The sequence below is a fragment of the Halichoerus grypus genome, chromosome 4 (genome assembly GCF_964656455.1).
Source record: "Halichoerus grypus chromosome 4, mHalGry1.hap1.1, whole genome shotgun sequence".
NCBI lineage: Eukaryota > Metazoa > Chordata > Mammalia > Carnivora > Phocidae > Halichoerus > Halichoerus grypus.
The window spans coordinates 68,631,496-68,643,249 of record NC_135715.1 but is presented as its reverse complement, the minus strand read 5'-3'; the positions used below and the strand labels follow the sequence as shown (position 1 = coordinate 68,643,249).

The window sequence follows — 11,754 nt, the reverse complement described above, 5'->3', positions numbered from 1 at the left end:
AAAAAGAGGATTTAGAACATTTTCTAATTTATAATCTAAAGGTCTACTTATCTTCTATAAGGTAAAGTTAGAGACATAGTAAAATGCAGTGGGGGGAAGGACAATAGACACAGCTGAGGGAAAAAAAATCCAGGATAGAGAACAGAAAAACAAACAAACAAACATGGAAGCCAAAAGAAATAATGAGGACAGAATTCAGTTGATTGGCTGGGTGTTGGACAAAGGAACTTGTTCAATCTACCCCTGGCCTCTGGCCTGGTTTATTCCATGCCATGCTGTCAGGCAATTTGCAATAGACAGGAGCCCTGAACACCTTGTTCTTTGTCACCTAATTGCTGCTGTCCTTCCTGGATGTTAGCATAGAAAGAACATTAGGAAATGCTAAATTACTGAGAAGCAGTTGTGATAAGACTTCTATGAAAAGGATGTCAAGTAAAGAATGCAAACTTTGGCAGTAACTCCTCATGGTCAGTTCTAGCTGATTCTAGTGGAAGCTTTAGCGGAAGGCTAAGGTGCAGTAAGTTAATGAAACTCATACTACAAACTAGGATGTTACTCTACAAACAAACTCCACTCTCTTTGCCCAAACATGAACCATCCCATTGCAGGGAAAAGGAGGAAAACACTGGATGTTGCCCAGAGCAGCGGGGCCGAGCATCATGATGTCTGCCTTGGAAAACTACATCAACTGAACTGTTGCAGTTATAACTTCTAAGGGAAGAATGATTGTGGGAACACTGAAAGGGTTTGACCAGACCATTAATTTGATTTTGGATGAAAGCCATGAATGAGTGTTCAGCTCTTCACAGGGAGCAGAACATGTGGTGCTGGGGTTATACATTGTAAGACGTGACAATGTTGCGGTCATTGGAGAAATTGATGAAGAGACAGATTCTGAGCTTGATTTGGGGAATATTTGAGCAGAACCTCTAAACTCTGTAGCACACTGGGGTGCCTGGGTGGCTCAGTCGGTTAAGTGTCTGCCTTTGGCTCAGGTCATGATCCCAGGGTCCTGGGATCAAGCCCCGCATCGGGCTCCCTGCTCAGTGGGGAGCCTGCTTCTCCCTCTTCCTCTGCCTGCTGCTCTGCCTACTTGTGCTCTCACTCTGTCTCTCTGTCAAATAAATAAATAAAATCTTTAAAAACAAAACAAAACAAAACAAAAAAAACCTCTGTAGCACACTGAGGAAAAATTACATACATTGGACATCTATAAATCTTTGTATAGAAACTGATTATTCTGAGGATGATGTATGGAATTTTTATGAATGTGTAATTGTGGATTTTTGACTCCATATTGATTCATTATAATATGATATATAAATTAAAATATTTCTACATTTCCTTGAAAAAAAAAAAAGGAGGAAAAGAATGGGTAGAGCTTGTTGTTGCCTTATGTACTGGAGTAAATGGTAATATACTGAGGACTTTAGACTCATGCCAGCACTGGTGATTCTGTGGAGATGAAAGTACTTAATGTATAGCTTTAAACAGCTCTCCACAGCACATGGAAAGAGAACCCTAATTGATGGAAATGGGGTTACTAGATACTTATGGTTCATCACAAAAATGCTTATAACTCCCTATGCTATCAGGAATTCTAATGTCCGCAATGTGACTTTGAAAACTGACTAAAAAAAACCAAATTATTCATTGCACACTTGCTATGTATGTACTAACTCACCTAATCTTCACAACGATGATATGCAGGAAGGCAAATGCTAGTCTTATTCCCATCTCCAAAAGGCAACTGAGAAAAGAGAAATTAAAGAATTTGCCTAGCTACAGCCACTGGGGAAAACATTATGGAGGTTCCTCAAAAAGTTACAGATAGAACTACCATATGATCCAGTAATTCCACTGCTGAGAATACTGAGAATATATCCAAAGGATACAAAAAAACTAACTCAAAAAGATATCTGCACTCCCATATTCATAGCAGCATTATTTATAATAACCAAGGTAGAAACAACCAGAGTCCATTGAGAGATGAAGAGATAAAGAAGCTGTGGTATATGTATATAATGGAATATTATTTGGCCATTAAAAACAAGGAAATCCTATCATTTCCAACAACATGGATGGACCTTGAAGGCATTATGCCAAGTGAAATAAGTGAGACAGAGAAAGACAAATACTGTATGACCTCACTTACATGTGGAATCTTAAAACAAAACAAAACAAAAAACCAAACTCGTAAAAAAAGAAATCAGAGTTGTGGTTACCAGATGTGGGGTCTTGGTGGGGGAGGAATTAGAGGAAGGGGGTCAAAAGGCACAAACTTCCAGTTATCAGGTAAATAAGTCCTAGGGATGTAATGTACCACATGATGAGTATTGTTAACACTGCTGTGTGGTATACAGAGAAGTTGTGAAGACAATAGATCCCAAGAGTTCTCATCACAAAGAGGATTTTCTTTCTTTTTAAAAATTGCATCTACATGACATGACAAATGTTAACGAAACCTATTGTGATAACCATTTAACAACATACATAAATCAAACCATTATGCCATACACCTTAAATTTATACAATGATAGATGCCAGTTGTTTCTCAATAGAACTGGAAAAAGAAAAAAGAATTTGCCCAATGTCACATGGCTACTGGCAGGATTCAGACCAAAGCTGACTGTCTCTAAGAGTTCATACTCTTTAGCCATCATGCAAAACAGCCTCTTAATTTAAAAAGAGAATTTTATAAAAACACTTCCCTTCTCTTAACTTCCTTCTCTCCTTCCTTTCATCTTCAAATTGTCACATATACATAAACACAGAGATATTCAGCTGGTAAGGGCTGAGTCCTTCCCATGGAAACAGCAGTTGGGCCTTGACTCCTACTATCACCTAGTAGTGACTTGAGAGTTTTCTCTTGTCCTCTCTCTTTCTGAATCAAAGCAAATAATAAACAACAATAGAAAGTGAGAGGAGGTGGTGTGGAGCAGAACCCATCTCCCTAATCAGGCTTTATGTCAAGGCTCCATATGAGCAATAGGTAGATGGCCTAAAACTTTAGATAGGCAAATGGGCATAAGGGTCTTCTCCTGGAGTTTATTCATTTGTCACAGGGTGGAAGTAGTGAGAAATGATCACATTCTGGATATATTTTAAAGGAAAAACAAGCAAGACTTGAAAATAAATTGGATATAGAGTATAAGAAAAAGATCAACATGAATAAAAGGATTTGGGCCTGAACAATTGAAGGGATGAAGTGGCCATTTACTGAGACATAGAAAGAAGCCTATGAAAGATATGGGCTTGGAGACAGAGTTGCCAAATCAGTTGCCTCAAAGTTCAGTTCAGAGTTTGAACCAATGAGCTAATCTGTCCTTATAGCTGAGGTTAGAAAGTGGAGAAGATGAGGGCTTTGCCAATACTCCTCAAGGGTTCTTTTGTTTTTTGAATGGATTACAATCTGATAGCTACTTAGAGAAAGGGTAGTAGAAACCTGCTAATGATGAAAATTCAGGATGCCTGCAGAGAAGTTAACATGGATCATGAAAGAATGAGGTGTCTTAAAAAATAAACTATCAAAGTCTGGGAGATCAGGCAATTTATTAAGGTAGTTTGCTAAAAGAGTCAGTCAAAGGAGAACCTAAGGATTGGAATTTCAATTGAAAATACAACACAATGCCAAGAAGTATGAAAATCAAAGACTGAGTGCACAGGGAAGTGTGCCCACGACTTGGACTAGTTCTGTACCGTGAAGCTCTGTACAGCTACCATACCTGGTCCAGTATGTGGACCAGGCCTCCTGGAAAGGAAACACAAACCAATAACTGACTTGTGAAGCACTTGGGAGAGAAGAGAGGGGATGCTGGTGGTGATAACTTCCGTTACAATGTGTATGCATGGGAGGTGGCTAATCAGTAGATGTATTTATAAAGTGTGGGAGGCTCATCAAACCTGTGCCAAGGCTCATTAAGCTTGATCTAATTTGTGCTGACTCATTTAGGGATGAATGGCACCATTAAAAGAAAAGAAACATCACTACATAAAAGTTAGTCATGGAGAAGTAATCAGGAGAGTTGGAGGCATAGGCTATAACTTTAGAAAAGAAAGGAGTGAGTAGGAAATGAACAAATAGTAACACATCTCTGATTAATTATAGTATTTTGTTTTCTAGATGGTGGCTGAGAATCCAAGCTCCTAGATAGGAATGAGTGTACCTCTTAAGAATGAGAAAAAGAGCGTTTGCTCAGAGATGAGCTAACCTGACCAAGTGAGCTGTGACTTGAAGACAGAGGAGAGGGAACATCCAGATAAAGCCAAAACTAACTACTAGGGAGGGAAAAAAAAAGAAGTTATGGTAAGTGCCTAAAGTAGGGAGCTAAAACCAGTATTTTCTTTTTTAAGATTTTATTTATTTATTTAAGAGTCAGCGAGAGAGAGAGAAGGGGAGAGAGCACGAGCAGGGGAAGAGTAGAGGGAGAGGAAGAAGACTCCCCACCGAGCAGGGAGCCTGACTCAGGACTTGATCCCAGGACTCCAGTATCATGGCCTGAGCCTAAAGCAGAACTCAACTGCCTGAACCACCCAGGCACCCCTAAAATCAGTATTTTCAATTGCAGAGGCCTATATACTAATTCATGAAGCATGAGCAATAAATTAAGTAGAATTCAATTAAAACACACACACAAATTATAAATAAGAGCTCTCACAGCTTTTTTTTAGAATGACTGTAGTTGAACTAATCCAGGCCTAGATCCTAGTCCTGGTTCAGTAAAAGCTAGTGGTGGGATCCTGGGCAAATCAGATCTCCCTTCTAAAATGGGGATAACATTACCTCCTTGCAGAGTTGTAAAGTTTACTAATATAGATGCTCCTAAATGACCTCTGACATGGCAGATTTAATAATTCTCTCCATTGCCTCTGTACAATATAATGACTGACGCCAATGGTACAAAAAGTGTTCCCAGCTAAATGGCTGCTTTCTAGTACAACCACACCCTTCTGCTCCCATTGTTTAGGGCTGTATATTTACAAAGAGACAGATGAGTTTTTTCCCAAGTCTGTTTATACTAATCATAATTGTTACTATAACTGTGTGGTTTGATTAAACACTATGTAAACATTACATCAACCAGTGGAATAGGAATACAAGAAAGTTTCTATAATAAAATAAATAATAAATCAATAAAGATGAGGCAATCAACACTTGTTATCAAATGAGGTGTGGGAAAGATGACTATGATGTTTGGTTCAAAATCATAAAAACCTGTAATTCCACACTCATACTGCTTCTAAGAATTCTTTGGGTGCTCCCTCCAATTTACATCAATAGAAACTAGAAATTCATGACAATGCATTACAGGTATAGCTCATACATAAAAAAATAAAATAACCAGAATCATACACTAAACAGAATCATACATAAATACTAGTAAATGGATGTGTATGTAAGCATGCATTTTAAGTTCAAATAAAATGTTTAAGGTATGTATCATTTCTTAATGATTCCTCACTTAATCAACTTTTTCAATGAACTAACCACCTGCTTGTCCCAATTATCTTAGATAAAAAGACTTTTACTATAAATAAAGCACCTAGCACAATCTCTGGTACCTGGTGAATATTTTGTAAATGGCTGCTCTTATTTTTACCACATATCAACAACAAAATGATCATATATATTTCACAGAGACTCTCAGGATACTATTCAAGATTAGAATGTGACAACGGCTAGTATGATTTATACAAAAAAGAACAGTTGAGATAGAAGAGCTGGAAAGTTCTCAAAATGTGATTTATTTAATATAATTGCACATTAGAAGTAGAGAAAAAATTTTCAAGTGTCCAAATATAGACAAACTGACAAACCCACCATCTTTATCAGAGATTAAAACACCTCTCTCAGTAGTTGATAGAACAAGCAGACAAAAGAAAGGGTATAAAAGTTATAAATAATACAATTAATAATGCTCAATATAATGATCATATGGAACACTACATTCAAAAATTAAACACACTCTTTTCTTTTTTTTTTTTTTTTTTAAGATTTTTTTATTTATTTGACAGAGAGAGACACAGCGAGAGAGAGAACACAAGCAGGGGGAGTGGGAGAGGGAGAACAGGCTTCCCGCAGAGCAGGGAGCCCGATGTGGGGCTCGATCCCAGGACCCTGGGATCACGACCTGAGCCGAAGGCAGACGCTTAACGACTGAGCCACCCAGGTGCCCCACATTCTTTTCAAACCATATGGAATATTTACAGAAATTAACCAGGCCATCATGATAGCCTCCATAAATTTCAAAGCATTACTAATGTAGAGATCATATTCTTTGACCATAATGCAATTAATTTTGAAATTAGTAATAAAAATTTTTTTGGAAAAATTTTAAAATGTTGAAAAATTCATGGATGGAAAAATTTGTAATAGAAATATGTAGACAGGAATAACAGTAAAAAATAATTACATATAAAAGTGTCATTTGAAGGGATATTTCCCATAAATGTTCACTTCAAAAAAAAAGCAAAAGTACAAAATTAAAGAGTTAACCACACTATTGAAGAAGTTAGAAAAAGAGCAGAAAAAACTCCCAAAAGGGAAGGAATCATAAAAAAATCAAAAAGATAACAAAGAAACATAAAATAAACACACCATTGTCAGGACCAACAAATTCAGAAGTTGGTTATTTGAAAAGATTAGTAAAATTCACAAACCCCTGGTAAGATTAATCTAAGGGGAAAAGAAGCAATTTAGTCTTAGGGATGCAAAAGGAGGCACAAAGGGCACCTGGGTGGCTCAGTTGGGTTAAGCAACCCACTCCTGATTTCATCTCAGCCATGATCTCAGGATCATGAGATTGAGCCCTGCATCAGGCTCCATGCTGGGTGTGGAGCCTGCTTGGAATTCTCTCTCTCCCTCCCCCAAAACACTGCTTTCTCTTTCTCTCTCTAAAAAAAAGAAAGAAAGAAAGAAAGAAAGAAAGAAAAGAAAAAGGAAGCACAAAAGCAGTTCCAGAAGAGATTTTAAAAGATAAAAGGATTGCGGCATTATTTACAATAACTGAGACATGGAAGCACTCTAAGTGTTCATCAGTGAATGAATGGATAAAGAAATCGGTGTGTGTGTGTATACACACACACACACACACACACACACAATGGAATATTACTCAGTCATAAAAAGAAGAAAATCTTGCCATTTGTGACAACATGGATGGACCTTAAGGGCATTATACTAAGTGAAATAAGTCAGACAGAGAAAGACAAATACTGTATAATCTCACTCCTATGTGGAATCTAAAAAGAACTCATAGGGACAGAGAACATATTGGTGGTTAGCAGAGGGATAAGGTAGAAGATGGATAAAATGGGTAAAGGTGGACAAAAAGTCCCATGGCAGGCAGCTGTGCATGTGTTTCTGAAGCAGCTTGCACATAGTTTGCCGAGACCAGGGTGAGCAAAAAAGATCTTTTCTCCAAAGATAGGGATCTGTGCTCTGATCGCTGATTGCTGCTTCTAAGCACAGAAGTGCAGACAAAGAAGAGGGTAGCCACTGTTGTTGCACAACTCTCCCACCCCATTGTTGCAAGCCATTTCTCTAGCTGAAGTGCCTTCCAGGAGATTTAAAGGGCTGACACCCTTGTCCCCCGCCCTTTCATTTTTCTTTTTTTCTCTTTTTGGGAGCCAGACATTAAAGACTAGGACATTCAAAAGCAACTTCATATATGGGGAAAATTAGGAAATGACTGCACATACCCAGGGAAAGGCACAGGTTCAGAAAAGATTTGAGAGAGGGCACCTGGGTGGCTCAGTTGGTTAAGTGTCTGCCTTTGGCTCAGGTCATGATCCTGGGGTCCTGGGATGGAGCTCCACATTGGGTTCCCTGCTTAGTGCAGAGTCTGCTTCTCCATTTCCCTCTGACCCTCCCCCCTGCTTGTGCTCTTGCTCTCTCAATGAATAAAAAATATTAAAAAAAAAAAAAGAAAGAAAGAAAAGGCTTGAGAGGACCTTAATTTACATCATAGGCTGATCCATGGTTCAGAGACAACCTAAAACAATGTTAAAAAAACAAAACAAAACAAAAACACCAAAAAACTCAGCAAACTCTGGTGAAGGGGGAAAATCTGATTTTTCAGAGTTCCACATTATTATATTCAAATGCCCGGTTTTCAACCAAAAAATCATAAGACATACAAAGAAACAGAAAGGTATGGCCAATTTCAAAGAAAAAAAAATCAACAGAAATTGTCCCTGAAAAAGTAACTGATGGCAGATCAACTAGACAGTCGTTAAAACAACTGCTTTGAAGATGATCAAAGAACTAACGATGTGGAGAATGTCAAGAAAACTTTGTATGAACAAAATAGAAATATCAATAAAGAGATCTAAAACCTGGAAAAAAAGAAAAGAAAAATTCTGAAGCCAAAAAGTACAGAAACTGTAAAGAAAATTCCACTAGAGGGATTCAAAGGCAGATTTGAGTAGGCAGAAGACATACAATAAGCAAACTTGAAGATAGGACAATGGAAATGATCAAGTCTGAGGAATAGAAAGAAAAAAGATTGGACAAAAGTGGTAGAGCCTAAGGTACTTGTTGAATACCATCAACTGGATAAATATTCACATTGTGGAAGTCCCACAAAAAGAGGGGGGGAAAGGCAGAGAGAATATTTGAAGAAATAATGGCAGAAAACTTCCCAACTTTCATGAAAGACATGAATATAAACATCCAAGAAGCCTGATAAACTCCACGTAAGATGAACTCAAAGAGAATGACAAAAAGCCACATAGTCAAACTTTCAAAAGCCAAAGACAAAAAGATAATCTTGAAGAGAACAATAGAGAAGCAACTTGTCACATGCAGGGATCCTCAATAATAATACAAGCAGATTTCTCATAAGAAACTTAACAGACCAAGAGGCAGAGGGTTGATACATTCAAAGTGCTAATAGGAAAAAAATTGTCGACCTAGAATCCTATATAGGGTAAATTATCCTTCAAAAGTGAGGGAGAAATTAAGGCATTCCCAGATAAACAAAAGCTGAGGAGTCTGTTATCACTATACTTGTCTTATAAGAAATGCTCAAGGGAGTTCTGCAAAGTGAAATGAGAGGACACTAGACAATAACTTGAGGCCAGATGAAGAAATAAAGATCTGAACAAAGGTAAATACATGGGCAATTATAAAAGCTAGTATTGTAATAACAATGGTGTGTAACTCAAGTTTTTGTTTTGTATATGATTTAAGAGACTAATACATTAAAAAACAATTATTTGTTTAAAAGCTAGTAACTATGGTTTGTAACTGCAAATTTTGTTTTCTACATGAGACTAATGCATTTAAAGGAATTGTTACTTTATGTCTTGGGGCACACATTGTATAAAGATGTAGTTTTAATACATCAACAACCAAAAAGTTTTGGGGATGGAAATATAAAGGAACAGAGTTCTTGTATGTTATTGTAGTTAAGCTGGCATAAATTCAAATTAGAGTGTTATAAATATTGAGGTTAAAATCCATATAATAACCACAAAGAAATATCTATAGAATATACATAAAAGGAAATGAGAAAGGAACTTAAACATTTCACTGCAAAAAATCAATACAAAAGAAGACAGTAATGCAGAAAAAGATGGACAAAAAGCTGTAAAGCATACAGAAAACAAATAGCAAAATGACAGAAGTCCCTCCTTATCAGTAGTTATTTTAAATGTAAATGGATTAAACTTTCCAATCAAAAGGTAGAGATTAATAGAATGGAAAAAACATGATCCAACTACATACTGTCTACAAGAAACTCACTTTAGCTCCAAAGATACAAATAGAGTGAAAATGAAAAGATGAAAAAATATTCCACATGATAGTAACCAAAAGAGAGAAAGGGTGCCTATACTAATATCAGACAAAATAGACTTTAAATCAAAAAAGATTACAAGAGAAAAAAGAACATTATATATTAATATTAATAAAAGTTTCAAGATAACAAGAATGTATAACAATTATAAACATGCACATAATATCAGACCATCAAAGTATATGAAGCAAAAATTGACAACACTGAAGGGAAAAACAAACAGGTGTACAATAATTTTGGATATCTTTCATAAATGGATAGAACAACCAGACAGAAGATAAGTAAGGAAATAGAGGATTTAACATAGTAAACCAACTGGATCTGACAGACATATACAGAACATTGTATCCAACAACAGCACAAATATTCTTCTCAAGCACACATGGGACATTTTCCAGAACAGATTATAAATTAGGCCATAAATTAAGTCACAATAGATTTTAACAGATAGATATCATACAAAGTATCTTCTACCACAATGGGATAAAACTAGAAAGCAATAAAAGAAGTAAAAATGGAAAACTCACAAATTTGTGGAAATCAAACAACATATTCTTAAGTAACTAGTAAATCAAAGAAAAATCACAAGGGAAATTAGAAAATACTTTGGATGAATGAAAACAAAATCACAACATACTAAAATGCATGGCACACAGTGAAAGCAGTGAGAAGGGAAAAATTTAAAGTTATAAACATATTTTAAAAAACCCCAAAGATTCCAAATCAACACCTTAACTTTAAAACTTAAGGAACTTAGAAAAAGAAAAACAAACTAAGTCCAAAGCTAGCAGGAGGAAGGAAACAATAAAGATTAGAATACAGACAAATGAAATAGAGAATAGAGAAATAATAGAAAAAAATTAATGAAATCACAAGTTCTTCAAAAAAGATTAACAAAGTTGGCAAATTGTAGCTAGAGGGCCTAAAAAAAAAGAAAGAGGGCTCAAATTACAAAATCAGAAATGAAAATGGGGACATTACAACCAATTCTACAGAAATAAAAAGAATAATAAGAGAGTACTATGAAAAATTATATGCCAACAGATTGGATAACCTAGATGAAATGGAAACATTCCTAGAGACACAAAACCTACCAAGACTGAATCACTAAGAAATAGAAAATCTGAATAGAACTACAACTAGTAAGGAGATTGAATCAGTAATCAAAAATCTCTGGACAAAGAAAAGCCCTGGACTTGATGGCTTCACTGATGAATTTTATCAAAAAATTTTAAAACACCAATCCCTTCTCAAAGTGTTCCAAAAAAATCGAAGAGGAGAAAACACTCTGTAATTAATCTGTATCATCAGTATTATCCTGACACAAAAGTCAGACAAAGACACAAAGAAAGAAAACTGCAGACCAATGTCATATGAACATGCAAGCAAAAATCTTTGACCAAACTCAACATATTAAAAGGATTATAGAGGTGCCTGGCGGGCTCAGTCAGTAGAGCATGGGCCACTTGATCTTGGGGCTGTAAGTTTGAGCCCCATGTTGGGTGTAGAGATTACTTAAAAATAAAATCTTTTTTTAAATAAATAAGTAAATAAAAGGATTATAAACCATGACCAAGTGGGAGTGATTCCTAGAATGCAAGGATGGTTCATCATATGAAAATTGACCAGTGTCATATACCATGAAGGGAAAAAAATTAAATTGATCATCTCAATTGATGCAGAAAAAGCATTTGACGAAATCTGATGTTCTTTCATGATTAAAAAAAAAAGAAACACTAAACAGGAATAGAAGGAAACTACTTCAACATAATAAAAGCCATATATGAAAACCCACAAGAACATCATACGCAATGTTGAATGACTGAAAGCTTTCCCTCTAAGATTAGAAACAAGACAAGGATTACCACCTCTATTCAACACTGTATTAGCGAAGTTCTAGCCTGAGCAATTAAGCAAGAAATAAAAGGCATCCAAACTGGAAAGAAGGAAGTAA

The 11,754-nt window shown here is 36.1% G+C and overlaps 1 protein-coding gene and 1 pseudogene across 4 annotated transcripts in view; one reads left to right on the top strand and one right to left on the bottom strand.

The window, feature by feature from the left end:
• N4BP2L2 (NEDD4 binding protein 2 like 2) overlaps positions 1 to 11,754 on the bottom strand; it is a 76,216-nt gene that overhangs the window by 8,603 nt on the left and 55,859 nt on the right. The gene's annotated exons all lie outside the window — the stretch shown is intronic.
• Positions 660 to 1,426, top strand: LOC118521758 (U6 snRNA-associated Sm-like protein LSm8 pseudogene; annotated as a pseudogene).